Source organism: Lynx rufus, unplaced genomic scaffold, assembly GCF_022079265.1.
Source record: "Lynx rufus isolate CCGP_SWC_20201006 ecotype Redwood Valley unplaced genomic scaffold, mLynRuf1.p SCAF_6, whole genome shotgun sequence".
Lineage (NCBI taxonomy): Eukaryota > Metazoa > Chordata > Mammalia > Carnivora > Felidae > Lynx > Lynx rufus.
This window is the reverse complement of record NW_025814878.1, coordinates 58,061,813-58,073,428: the sequence shown is the minus strand read 5'-3', so window position 1 is coordinate 58,073,428 and position 11,616 is coordinate 58,061,813. Positions and strand designations below refer to the sequence as shown.

Sequence of the window (11,616 nt, the reverse complement as noted above, 5' to 3'; positions counted from 1 at the left end):
ATACCAGTTCACAATGCCACCGGTAGCACACAAGTGTTCTCTTTTTTTCACATTTTTGCCAGCACTTGTCATCTCTTCCCTTTTTGATGATGGTCATTCTAACCATCTTGGGAAAAAATCAAAATTCAAAATTCAAAGTACAGTTTCTACTGATTGCATGTTGCTTTCACATAGTGTTAAAGTCAAAATATCATAAGTTGAGCCATCCTAAGTTGGGGACTGTCTGTATATGCATATCACTCTTAGTAAATGCAGGAAAATGGATAGCTAGTTTTACCATTATCATATAGCTAAGAAGAACTGCAATTGAAACACGTGAATCAATACAGCAGTCTTTTCCTTATAGAGTTCACGTTTAAGTTATTGACAAAATTTACACATGAAGAATATTTACCCCATACCTTTTCAGGAATAGTTACACAACCAAAGGATGTTATATAATTATCACCAATATTACTAAAAATATTGAACATTTACTGCTGCTGCTTCTGTGCCCGTTGTATTTAATTCGTCCAACAACCATGCGTGGTGAGTACCCATATGTTACCCATTCACAAATGAGGCTCCTCGTGTTTAAAGAAATTATCACCTATCTCAGTGAGGAATAGCCAGTGTCCTTCTGATGTAAAACTCTTATTTTTATTCATTAAGCTTCACTGACCTTATCAATATACACATTTTTTAAAGCTGATATAAAATAATTTAGAAAAAAATTCTGTAAGAATTGAAATTATAAGCATATAATGTCAGGGCAAATGATTGGTATTCAATGCCTCTTAAACGTAACCATGATGCCTCACTGCCTTTGAGCCCCCACTGCGTCTGCGCTTGGAGCCTGGGGTCAGGCTGCAACTCCAGAGCACGCGCTTGCGCGTAAATGGGGCTGCTGGGTCATCCGCCCGCGACCATTTTAACCTCGAGAGACGGCTTGCATCGGGCCGTGGCTGCGGGCGACTGGGAAAGTAACTATGACGCGCACTTGGGTAAGATTGACAACTAATTCATTTCTTCTCATCCTTGGTCTGTGCCAACCCTCAAAAATTTTGGTTCCATCAAAGAAGCACAGTTCATCATAAAGGCAATTAAAAAATGATGGGGCGCCTGGGTGGCTCAGTTGGTTAAGCGGCCGACTTCAGCTCAGGTCATGATATGCTCCCGGTCCGTGGGTTCGAGCCCCGCGTGGGGCTCTGTGCTGACAGCTCAGAGCCTGGAGCCTGTTTCGGATTCTGTGTCTCCCTCTCTCTCTGACCTTCCCCCATTCATGCCCTGTCTCTCTCTGTCTCAAAAATGAGTAAACATTAAAAAAAAAAATTTAAAAAACGAAAACCACTTCCCTAAACAATTTCTTAACATATTATGACAGAGGTAAAGACATGTATATCTTACAAATGTGCAGTCTGTGGGCAAAGGTTTATAAAGTAGTGTCCTTATTAAGCCAAGACATTAGGACCAAACTTTTGTTACATAAATATGTGAATTTATCATTACTTGACTTTCTGGTAGTAGGGTTTTTTTTTCCAACTTTTTGAGGTTTTAAGCTTACTGTGATATATTTATTTCCCTAAGAACCCCATCCACATAAATTTAATTGTATGCCTTGTGTGTATTTTAATATTGATGTCAAATGATATTAAGTTCACTTGAGGTTTTTTTAAAAGAACTTTGCAGTTTTTCTTGATGTAATTCAGAAAAGTCCATAAAGCTTTTTTGAAAACACCCACATTTCTGTACCCTACTACAGATTTCTTTTCCAAATTTAATACAGTCAAGTTAATATAGAAAAATTATCATTTTCAGGTTATATATATCCCCCATATTTTAATTATCTCATTTTGCATATCAGATATTTCTCCATAGAATTATATAAAATGGTGTTTTCTATTAGTAAATCCTCATGACACAGTATACATTACACATGTATTATTGCATGTATAAAAAAATAATAACATTTAATTTTTTAAATTCTGGAATGGAACTTGAATTTTAGCCTTTTTTTGTTTGTTTGTTTACTATTAGTTGAAGGAACTGAGACTCCCCAAGGTTAATTGATTTGCCCAAGATCACATATGTATGTCATAAATGGTGAATCCTGGGTTGGAATGCTTATGTTAAAAACAAGTAATAGTATATAATTATTTATTTTTCTCAGATGCTAATTATATCAAATCCAGTGTGTCACAAAAATAAAAACCATTATTCAAACACACTAGCTAGAAAAAAAATTTCTTTTTTTTAAACGTGCCTTTTTCATTCAATGTAAATGGAATGAAACTGCATAAATGTTCTACAAAATCACATTAACTGTTGTCAATATTTATGTACAGTAATACATTTAGTCAACATATTTTAATTCCTTTTTTTACTAATAACACTAAGATATATATTTTGAACTTACAATGTGTTTTGATTCTTGAATTCCTAAAAAGTGGAATGTTAAGACTAAAATACTATATTAAAATCTATGTTAAAATTATGAAACAAAGCAAAATGAATTTACTTCACAGTTTTCCCAAATTATAGTCCAGTTTCTAAAACTGCATCATTTTCCTGAGATTTTAAGTATTGATATTGATTTGAGGTATTGATTTTCTATGATACTAAATATTAAGGGTATTATTCTAGTTTTCTTGAATTTTGTTTTCTCTTCCATTGCTTTATTTCTTTATAAACATCACTATATTCAATTGTTAAATTTCTCTAGATTTTCATACATGTTAAGGTAAATATAGTTTTTTTCAGTCTTTGCTTATCTAATTTATTTTTCATAAAACACTATACACAAGTTTCCTCCAAAAGATTCTATTGAAATTTGGATTAGAATTACCATTTGGCAAGTTTATAGTTCTGCCTTTTTAAAAACAGAGCTTTATATTTTCATTTATATTGTATTATCTCCCTAAGTTAATTTAATGTTATTTCTCTACATATTTCTATAGATTTTTTATTACATTTATTTTGAGAAATTTGATATCTTTATATATTTTTGGCCAATGGGAATTATTATTTTCATATTAGATTTTATATTTGACATTGGTATATAAGAAAATAATTGTTTTTCAAATGTTAGTTTTACTATCATCATAAAGAACTCTAATTTTTTAAGGTTTGGTTCTCTTTGTTTTTTTTTTTTTAGGTAGATAAAAATGTTATTTGCTAATGATGATAATTTGTCCTTCTCATTTCCAATGTTTATATATTTTGTTGTTTTTATGTTCATCTTGAATTACTTTAATAGCTTTTTGTAAAGTAATATGAAAGTATAATTTTTTTCTTATTCCTGGTTTTGGTAGATTCAGCATAATGATGACTTATATTGCTTTTTAAATAGCATTTAATTTTTTCTTTTAATTCTACAATGGATCTTGAATTTTAGCCTATAAATTTTAGACGTTTTTTGAGGTGATCTTATAGTTTTATTCTCTGACCTATTGAAGGATGTATAAATAGTCTTTGAAATACCGGAATATTTTAAAAATCACTTTGAATCATATTTTAATATATAATTAAATTTATATGCTATTGTTTTATTAAGAACTTTGACCCTAATGTTAAAAAATAAACTTTACATATAATTTGTTTAGTTATTTTTATAAGGCTTTGACATTAGATCTATAAAATCATAAGTAATAGAAAGCTTTCCTTCATAGGTTTAGAATAATTATAATAATATTTGCCAATATATTTCTGAGATATGGTTGACAACTTTCTTTGTTTTTTCCATTGTTATTGGTGTATTTAGTTTTTCTTGAGTCAGTTTTGATGGTTCATAGTTTCTAAATTATATCCATTTTAAACAGATTTGCAAATATATTAGCATATTTTGCCTGTCTAAATAGGAGAAATGTGTGTTGTTATATATTATAAATACATACATGTAATTTTTTTTTCTCTCAGCCACTATTTTGTGGTGAAAAAGAATTGCAAGCGTTCTCTGAAGCTCTGGCTGTACTGTCATCTTCAGTTACTATCCAACCAAAATAAGTCTACTATTTACTTCTTCCATAATATTCTTAATAACTAAAGGCTATCAGCATTTCCAGTTTTAGACCATATCATCTTATATTTAGATATAAGCAACAGTAAATATTAACCCAGCAATAAAGACAAGATAGGGCAGGGAAGTTACTAGCTCAATTATGTTTTAATTTGGAATTTTAAATTTTGATTAATCCTATCTTTCCATTAAGACAACTGAAAAAGAGGGAGAGGTCACCTGCTTTACAAATACCTTTTTTTCTGAGCTATAAAACTGCAGTCAGTTCTTGCTACCTAAATATAGCCAGCCACAAGGTAGATAGGTGGCTCAGTCAGTTAAGCGTCCAACCCTTGATCTCAGCTCAGGTCTTGATCTCAGGGTTGTGAGTTCAAACCCTATCTTGGACTCCATGCTGCATGAGGAGCCTACTTAAAATGGATACAAACTTATTTGTGGAAAGAATCTTAGGTGAAAGCATTGTTGTATAATTGGAAAACCCATACTTACCAACAGCCTTGTACTTGTTATGCAGTTGAGCATATTTTTCTATTTCATTCTCTTCTTCAGATACACAGATTCAATATTTGTTGGATTTAATTGTATACTCTCCTTTTCTGATTGATGTTTCCAATTTATATTTGCCTGTGCTTTTCTCAAGGTTGTTCTCCACATCATAGGTTCAATTTTTAGCATTGTTGATTCTTCATTTGACTGTTTCTAATAATATTTAAATTTTATGATGACATGATTTTTTTCTTCAAGGTATTTTCTTAGATCCTTCGGTTTAGTTTTTATTCAGTCTCTTTTCTTTCGTCTTTTTAAAATATTTTCATTTTTTTGAGAGTGCCCAGTGCTTATCATCTAAAATTTTATATTATTGTTTAATAAATTCTTCGTCTATATATGTCACACTATATTTATTTTCTTCTTTCCGTTGCAGAACATTTTTTTTTTTGCAAAAATAGTTTATAGGTGCTTTTTGTTTACTTATTCATCCTTAAATGAGCAGCTGAATGAAGAACTGCTGTTATCTGGAAAATAAATTACATGAATTTAAGTTCTCTTTTCACTCTTGTATTTTTTTTTAAAGATTTCCTTTTTTTATGTTTTTTAAAATTTATTTTTGAGAGGGAGGGGCAGAGAAAGAAGGAGACAGAGGATCCGAAGCGGACTCTGCACTGACAGCAGAGAGCCCAATGCAGGTCTCAAACTCACAAACCCTGAGATCGTGACCTGAGCCAAAGTCAGACATTTAACCAACTGAGCCACCCAGATGCCCCATTGTACTTTTTAATCCTTAAAAAATCAACCTAAAGTCCTGTACAGAACTGGGCAGCCTAGGTGTGTTAAAGAGGCACTCTCTGCTTTGTGCCATTATTTAATATTTTACAGTAACATTTGTCTTTAGTTCTTAGTTCCACTTAAATGTATTTTGCTTTGAAATAACACTTCCACAGTGTATGGAATAAACCTAACCTGTTAATCTCCACTTTCTCATGCACAATTCATTATCTAACACTGTATCTTCCTTCCAATTTTTATCTCCACCATGCCTTGTCTCTGATACCAATGACAGCCATGGTCCATTAGCCAAGCCTGATGGACAATTCTCACCTCTTATTTTCTTCAAGCATACAACATTTGACCACTCTTTTCTTCTTGAAATACTCTCATCACTTATCTTCATTTCTCTTGCCTCTTCTCCTATCTTCATAATCAGTCTCCTTTCCTAACTACTACTGAATGGAGTACCTTGAGATTGGGTCATATTTTCTTTTCTTTAGCTGTACCCTACTTCCTAGATGATGTCCTCCAAACTTTTAGTTTTAAATATACTGTAAATGCTATAGACTCCCAAATTTATATTTTAAGCTTTGACATCTTTAAATTCCAGACTTCTATATTCAAACTACCTACTTGATATCTTTTCATGAACTTTTCAAACTTAATTAGTCCAAAAGAAAATGTTGTATTTTGTTCCTTATTTCATTTATCTTCTTCCTTCTGACTCCTTATCTCAGAAGTTTTATTGTTTCTTAAGAAACAATTATCCACTCAATTTTTCAAACTAGAACTTGAGGACTCTCATCTGTATTATTTCTCAAATCTACACTCAGTAGCCAGAATGATTTGTTAAGATCATAGATCATGTCACTTTGATTTTTCTGCTAAATTGTTTCAGTAGTTTCCATTTCAATTAGAACAATATTGGAACTACTTATCACAGCTCTATTTAGTTCATGGGTCCTCATTTGTTCTTCTGCCTCCCTCTCCAAATTCCTCTTGACGCTTTCTTCACTCAGTCAATATACTCTGACCATGCTGTTCTGATTTATTTTTTCTTGATCATTTCAAGCCCCTTCTTTTCATTGGACTTTTACTGTGGCTTCTAAAACTGCTAGGATGCTATTGTCCTGTCTCTTTGAAAGAAAAGTTGATTATCACCCATTAGTTATCAGCTTAAATGTTGTTTTCAGAGAAGCCTTCATAACCACTGCCTCTAAGTCAGGTTCCTCATCTTCCATTACTATCTGATGGCATTTATCACAATCTGTAATTCTCTTTATTTATTAACTTTTTTTTTTTTTACAACATTCTTGAGAACAGGGACCTCATCTATCTAATTCATAGTATTATGCCACCTCCTGGCATGGCGTCTGCAGGTCTAGACAGACTCTAGAAGCCCTAAACATTGATAAGAGGGTAGAGCTCTCCTTCACCAAATACTATTTAAAATATATGGTGGGGCGCCTGGGTGGTTCAGTTGGTTGAGCATCAACTTCGCCTCGGGTCATGATCTCACAGTTCGTGGGTTCGAGCCCCGTGTCGGGCTCTGTACTGACAGTTCAGAGCCCGGAGCCTGCTTCAGATCCTGTGTCTCCCTCTCTCTCTGCCTCTTCCCGGCTTGCACTGTCTCACTCTCTCAAAAATAAATAAAATAAAATAAAATAAAATAAAATAAAATAAAATAAAATAAAATAAAATAAAATAAAATAAAATAAAATAATAAAATAAGATATATGATACAAAATAAGTTTGCACTATAATACAAATTTGATAATTTTCATGGTGACTATTTTGAATAAGATGTTAAACATTAGAAATTTTCTCATATTTTTGATGCTCTTTGATGGTACTTTAAAGATGTACTTGGTTATCTTGTAGATATTCTAATATCAATAAATAGTGCTTTATTAATAAATGAAGAAATGAATGAGTGGACCTTATAAATGAGTTTGCAACATAAAGATTTCTAGTTTTTCATGTCTTAGAAAAATAAAACTGTTCGGTCCTTATACTCAGAACCCTTTTCAGTGTGAGGAATTCTCAAAACATGTTAGGATGTATGTTTTGGACTCATGTAGAGAGGGGAAAAGTGTTTATGATCAACTGAAATTTGGAAACATAACAACTTTCCTGCTAATCAAGGATGGTGTAGAAGATGGAGGAGCTCATAGTTCATAGTGAAGGAAGGTGTAGCCACTGCTTTTACTGTTGAAACTGTTACTTTTGGGGCGCCTGGGTGGCGCAGTCGGTTAAGCGTCCGACTTCAGCCAGGTCACGATCTCGCGGTCCGTGAGTTCGAGCCCCGCGTCGGGCTCTGGGCTGATGGCTCAGAGCCTGGAGCCTGTTTCCGATTCTGTGTCTCCCTCTCTCTCTGCCCCTCCCCCGTTCATGCTCTGTCTCTCTCTGTCCCACAAATAAAATAAACGTTGAAAAAAAAAAATTAAAAAAAAAAAAAAAAGAAACTGTTACTTTTTTGGAGACTGTAAGGGAGTAATTGAAGGGTGCTATTAATAAGAGGAGAGATTGAACCTGGATTTAAGGCTACAAAGGATAAGATTTCCCTTGCTTTAGGACACTGTGCTGATTATTACTCTTACAGAAGCTTTTCACCTTTATTTTGATAAAATAGTTTTATAGAGGGTTGCTTTTCCAAAATTTGCTATCTACCTGCTACTTAGAATATTTCAAAAATTGGATAACAGGTAGTGTTTTTAGATGATATATCATTATTGATTTTTAAGAGAAGCTCAATATTTTTTTTTGTCTCAAGGAATATTTTAGTTTCAAAATTCTTCTTATCCTCAACATCATCCCTGGCCCCTTACCATCTGTCCTGAACATTAGTGAAGATAATGTACTTTGCTTTTTGCCTTATATTACAGTTCCTAAAGCAAGTGATGATCCTGGGAAGTATTGTCATTTTTCAGATTTATTACCCAGGGAAGTGTTTTTAATAGGCTAATGAATGTTGCATAACAACATGCCTATATTAATATAATATTGAAAGTCTACCATAGGAAGTGCCTTCAGTAGAACTGATAAACATAAGAATTAGGTAAGAGGAATGGGCATGGGGAGTTTGTAGCATGTCTTATGCCTTCCTATTTTGTATATCTATCATGGATTTGATGCGGAGAAAGACCCATATTGTTACATTCAAGATCCTCCAATGTCAGCTTTGACATAGAAGATAAAGGGAAGTAAAGCAATTTAATCACAAAAAGAGGAGATTTCTAATGACTTTTGACACTGGGACAGCATGACATGGATGAAGGAAAATAATAAAGTAAAATAAGCCCAGAATGAAGAAATGTAAATACTGTACCCAAATTAATCACATCTGAAATAGAATGTAGGTATGTTTTATTGTTCACTTTGATTGATGTCTGTGAGTGGCTAGATGAGAGACAGTCTTATAAATCTGTCCCTGCATTGCAAGATCTCCTTCAGCACTTTTTCATGGCTTAGAATCAACTGAAACAGAGGTGATTATTTCTACAGCATCATTGCAGGTGTTCCTTGCCTGTTAAACCTAACATCCTACTACTAACATTTAAATTTACAGTACAGATAAACATAGGAGTGATTATTTGCATTACAAAATAATATGTGATTTTTAACAAGATTCTTTTATATAATAAGCCCTTCTCTCAAGTTCACAAAAAACGGGAATCAATTTATAAGATGTTAATTATTCCTCCTTTCAGGATCATAACTATTATGTTTTCTATGAGGTAAATTTGCTTTTGGAAATGAATACTTTCAATGCTTGGCACTTTTCCTAAAGAAAAATAGCAATTAGTGATAACAAGTCACTTGACTATAGTTCAGAAACCCGTCATGTTTGTGTGGAATAAAGGCTTAAACAATCCACAGCTTTCCTAGAGGCAAGCAGAATTTCCTCTTTACTGAAGTAATGTGATCAGTTATTCCAGTTTTTGTATGCCTTTACACATTACCAGAGTCTGCACTAGCTTTATGCAGCTAAGAGTAGAGGTGACAGGTAGGCCAGAATATAATGAATTACGGTAATCCTAGCAAGAAATAATGGAAGCACATCTGAAGGTTTTTCTGTCCCTTGGAGACTCAGTGAGATATATCCTAGAAAGGCTTCTAGGATGATAATAAGATGACTTTGCAACCTGATTAATATGGACATCAAAAACAAAGCTCAGAATCTAAAATCAGTTCAGTGTTATGAGCCCTGAGACATTGAGGAGGATATACTAGATGTCAGAGGGAAGAACTAAAAAGAAATATAAAGATTGATGTTGAGGAGACCCTATGAGTAATAATTTAGTCTTGTCTACATTTAGCTTTAAAAAGTTGGATGACATCCAAGCCTGAATGTCACAGAGACCATTATGTGCCATGCAGAAAGCCATCACAAGGCCCATGGGGATGTGAAACAGACCGAAGTGTCATCTGTGCTTATTTGACACAGAAATGTATTGGTTCTAAAGCCAACATTCATAATAAATAGGCAGATATAAACATAAAACTATATACTTATATTTCATATATAAATAAAGCAACATATTAAAATTACTATTTTTGTTTCATATAAATACAAATATATGCTATCATTTAAAGGACATAGTCCTACCCTCAAAAAGCTTATATTTCAAAACAGGTTACAATGTGAATGGTTTCCGATTATAGGATACTATTAAATTGCCCTATTATTTTTCAATGTTGTTTTTCAGAATATCCCATGAACTTTTAGCTATTTCTCTCTCCTTGGTACTTTTTGAGACTCAGGTGCAGGGGTTAAAAAATTGCCCGATGGCAACAATTATAGAATAGTGGAGGCTGCAATATTGAGGATTATAGACCTCTATAATCAATGGACCATAAAGTTCTGACACTTAAGGATTTATTCCCAACAGAGAAAACATTCTTTTTTTTTTTTTTTAACAATCTTTAATTCACTTTATTTTTCTTATACAAAACTATGTGGTGGTCACAGCTGGAGCCTGGGTCCTTTGCACTGAGACTCTGGTGTGGATCTTTACAAGATGGTCAGTGAATTCCTGACAGACTTGGTGAACACAGTCTCTTTCCAAAGGTTAGGGGCGAGATAGATGTAGATCTTGGAAACGGCACCAAAAGTGGCCTTGGCGAAATTGCCCAGGATGGCAGTACAGCCCATGGCTGAGGTGTAGCAGTCCTCAGTACTGGTTATCATCAGCAACTTCTTTGGCACAGGGGTTGAGACAATGTCAGTGCCTCTGGCGGCTGGGATGAGGCATCTCAGCACAGGGCCACAGTGCCTCATCACCTTGCATGGGACACTGTGGGGCTTGCATATCTTGTTACCCCAGTAGCCTCACCGCATGGGGACAATGGAAAGCTTGGCCAGGATGATGGCCCTACAGATCGCAGTGGCTACCTCCTTGGAGCACTTAACACCCAGACCGACGAAGGTGTCCATTGTAATCCCCAATGGCAACAAACGCCTTGAACCTGGTCCACTGGCCAGCCTGGGTCTGCTTTTGCACAGGCATAATCTTAAAAACCTCATGTTTGAGGGATGCCCCCAGGAAAAAGTCAATGATCTCAGATTCTTTGATGGGCAGGGAGGAGATAGATCTTATGTCCTTGACCAGGCAGGCCAGCACGGTGACAGGAATCCACTCCTTGTCTTTGGTCTTGCCTCCACAAGCTCCTTGGTCTACCCCCTACCGCCTGCAACCCCCCCCCCCCCCGCCCCGCCCCGCTGCGGCCAGGCCTGAAGGCCGTTGCTGAAGCCTCCACAGAAACCACCACAGCCTCCCATTCCAGGGCTGTGGGTCCTCCAGGCCCTCTGGCAGCACCAGCGTCATCGACCATTTGGTGTTTTGCCAGAGAAGAATAGAGAAAAGTCTTATCTGTAAACTATAGTGCATTTAAAAATGTTCAGTAATGTAGTTTTGTGTTTCATAAGAACAGTAGGGAATTAAATCTAGATTCTTGGAATAGAATACTGAACTTGTAATGATAGGTTTGTTTTTGCACATGGGGTTTTGTGTTGGAATCAATTGGTTAAGGACTGCATCCACTGGACTGAAGTATGCAAAGGAATGCTGGGTTTGATCAGTCTTCTAGATGTTGGCCACTAACTAATTGGTTTGCTCTGGGTGGATGTGATTTCAGTATGATGGCCTGAATCATGTATATACTGGTGAACAATTCCTTTTTAAAAATTTTTCCTGGAAGCTTTATTTCAATAATCTGATTTTAAACAGCCTCCCTAACATGCCCTAAAACTATTTCTGAGATAGCAGTGAAATTTACCTATCTTCAATCTAGGCCATACTCAACACAGGAGGATATTGCCTGATCCATTCTTCTCAACTTTTATTTATGAACTT

The 11,616-nt window shown here is 34.8% G+C and overlaps 1 non-coding gene and 1 pseudogene across 1 annotated transcript; one reads left to right on the top strand and one right to left on the bottom strand.

Moving 5' to 3' along the window:
* The first annotated feature begins 800 nt into the window (after nucleotides 1-800).
* On the top strand, nucleotides 801-929 carry LOC124529529 (small nucleolar RNA SNORA76). Its single transcript, XR_006966415.1, has one exon. It is a non-coding gene; the product is annotated as a small nucleolar RNA SNORA76 (small nucleolar RNA).
* Nucleotides 930-10,215: 9,286 nt separating this feature from the next.
* Nucleotides 10,216-11,095, bottom strand: LOC124529009 (40S ribosomal protein S2-like; annotated as a pseudogene).
* Between the last annotated feature and the right edge of the window lie 521 nt (nucleotides 11,096-11,616).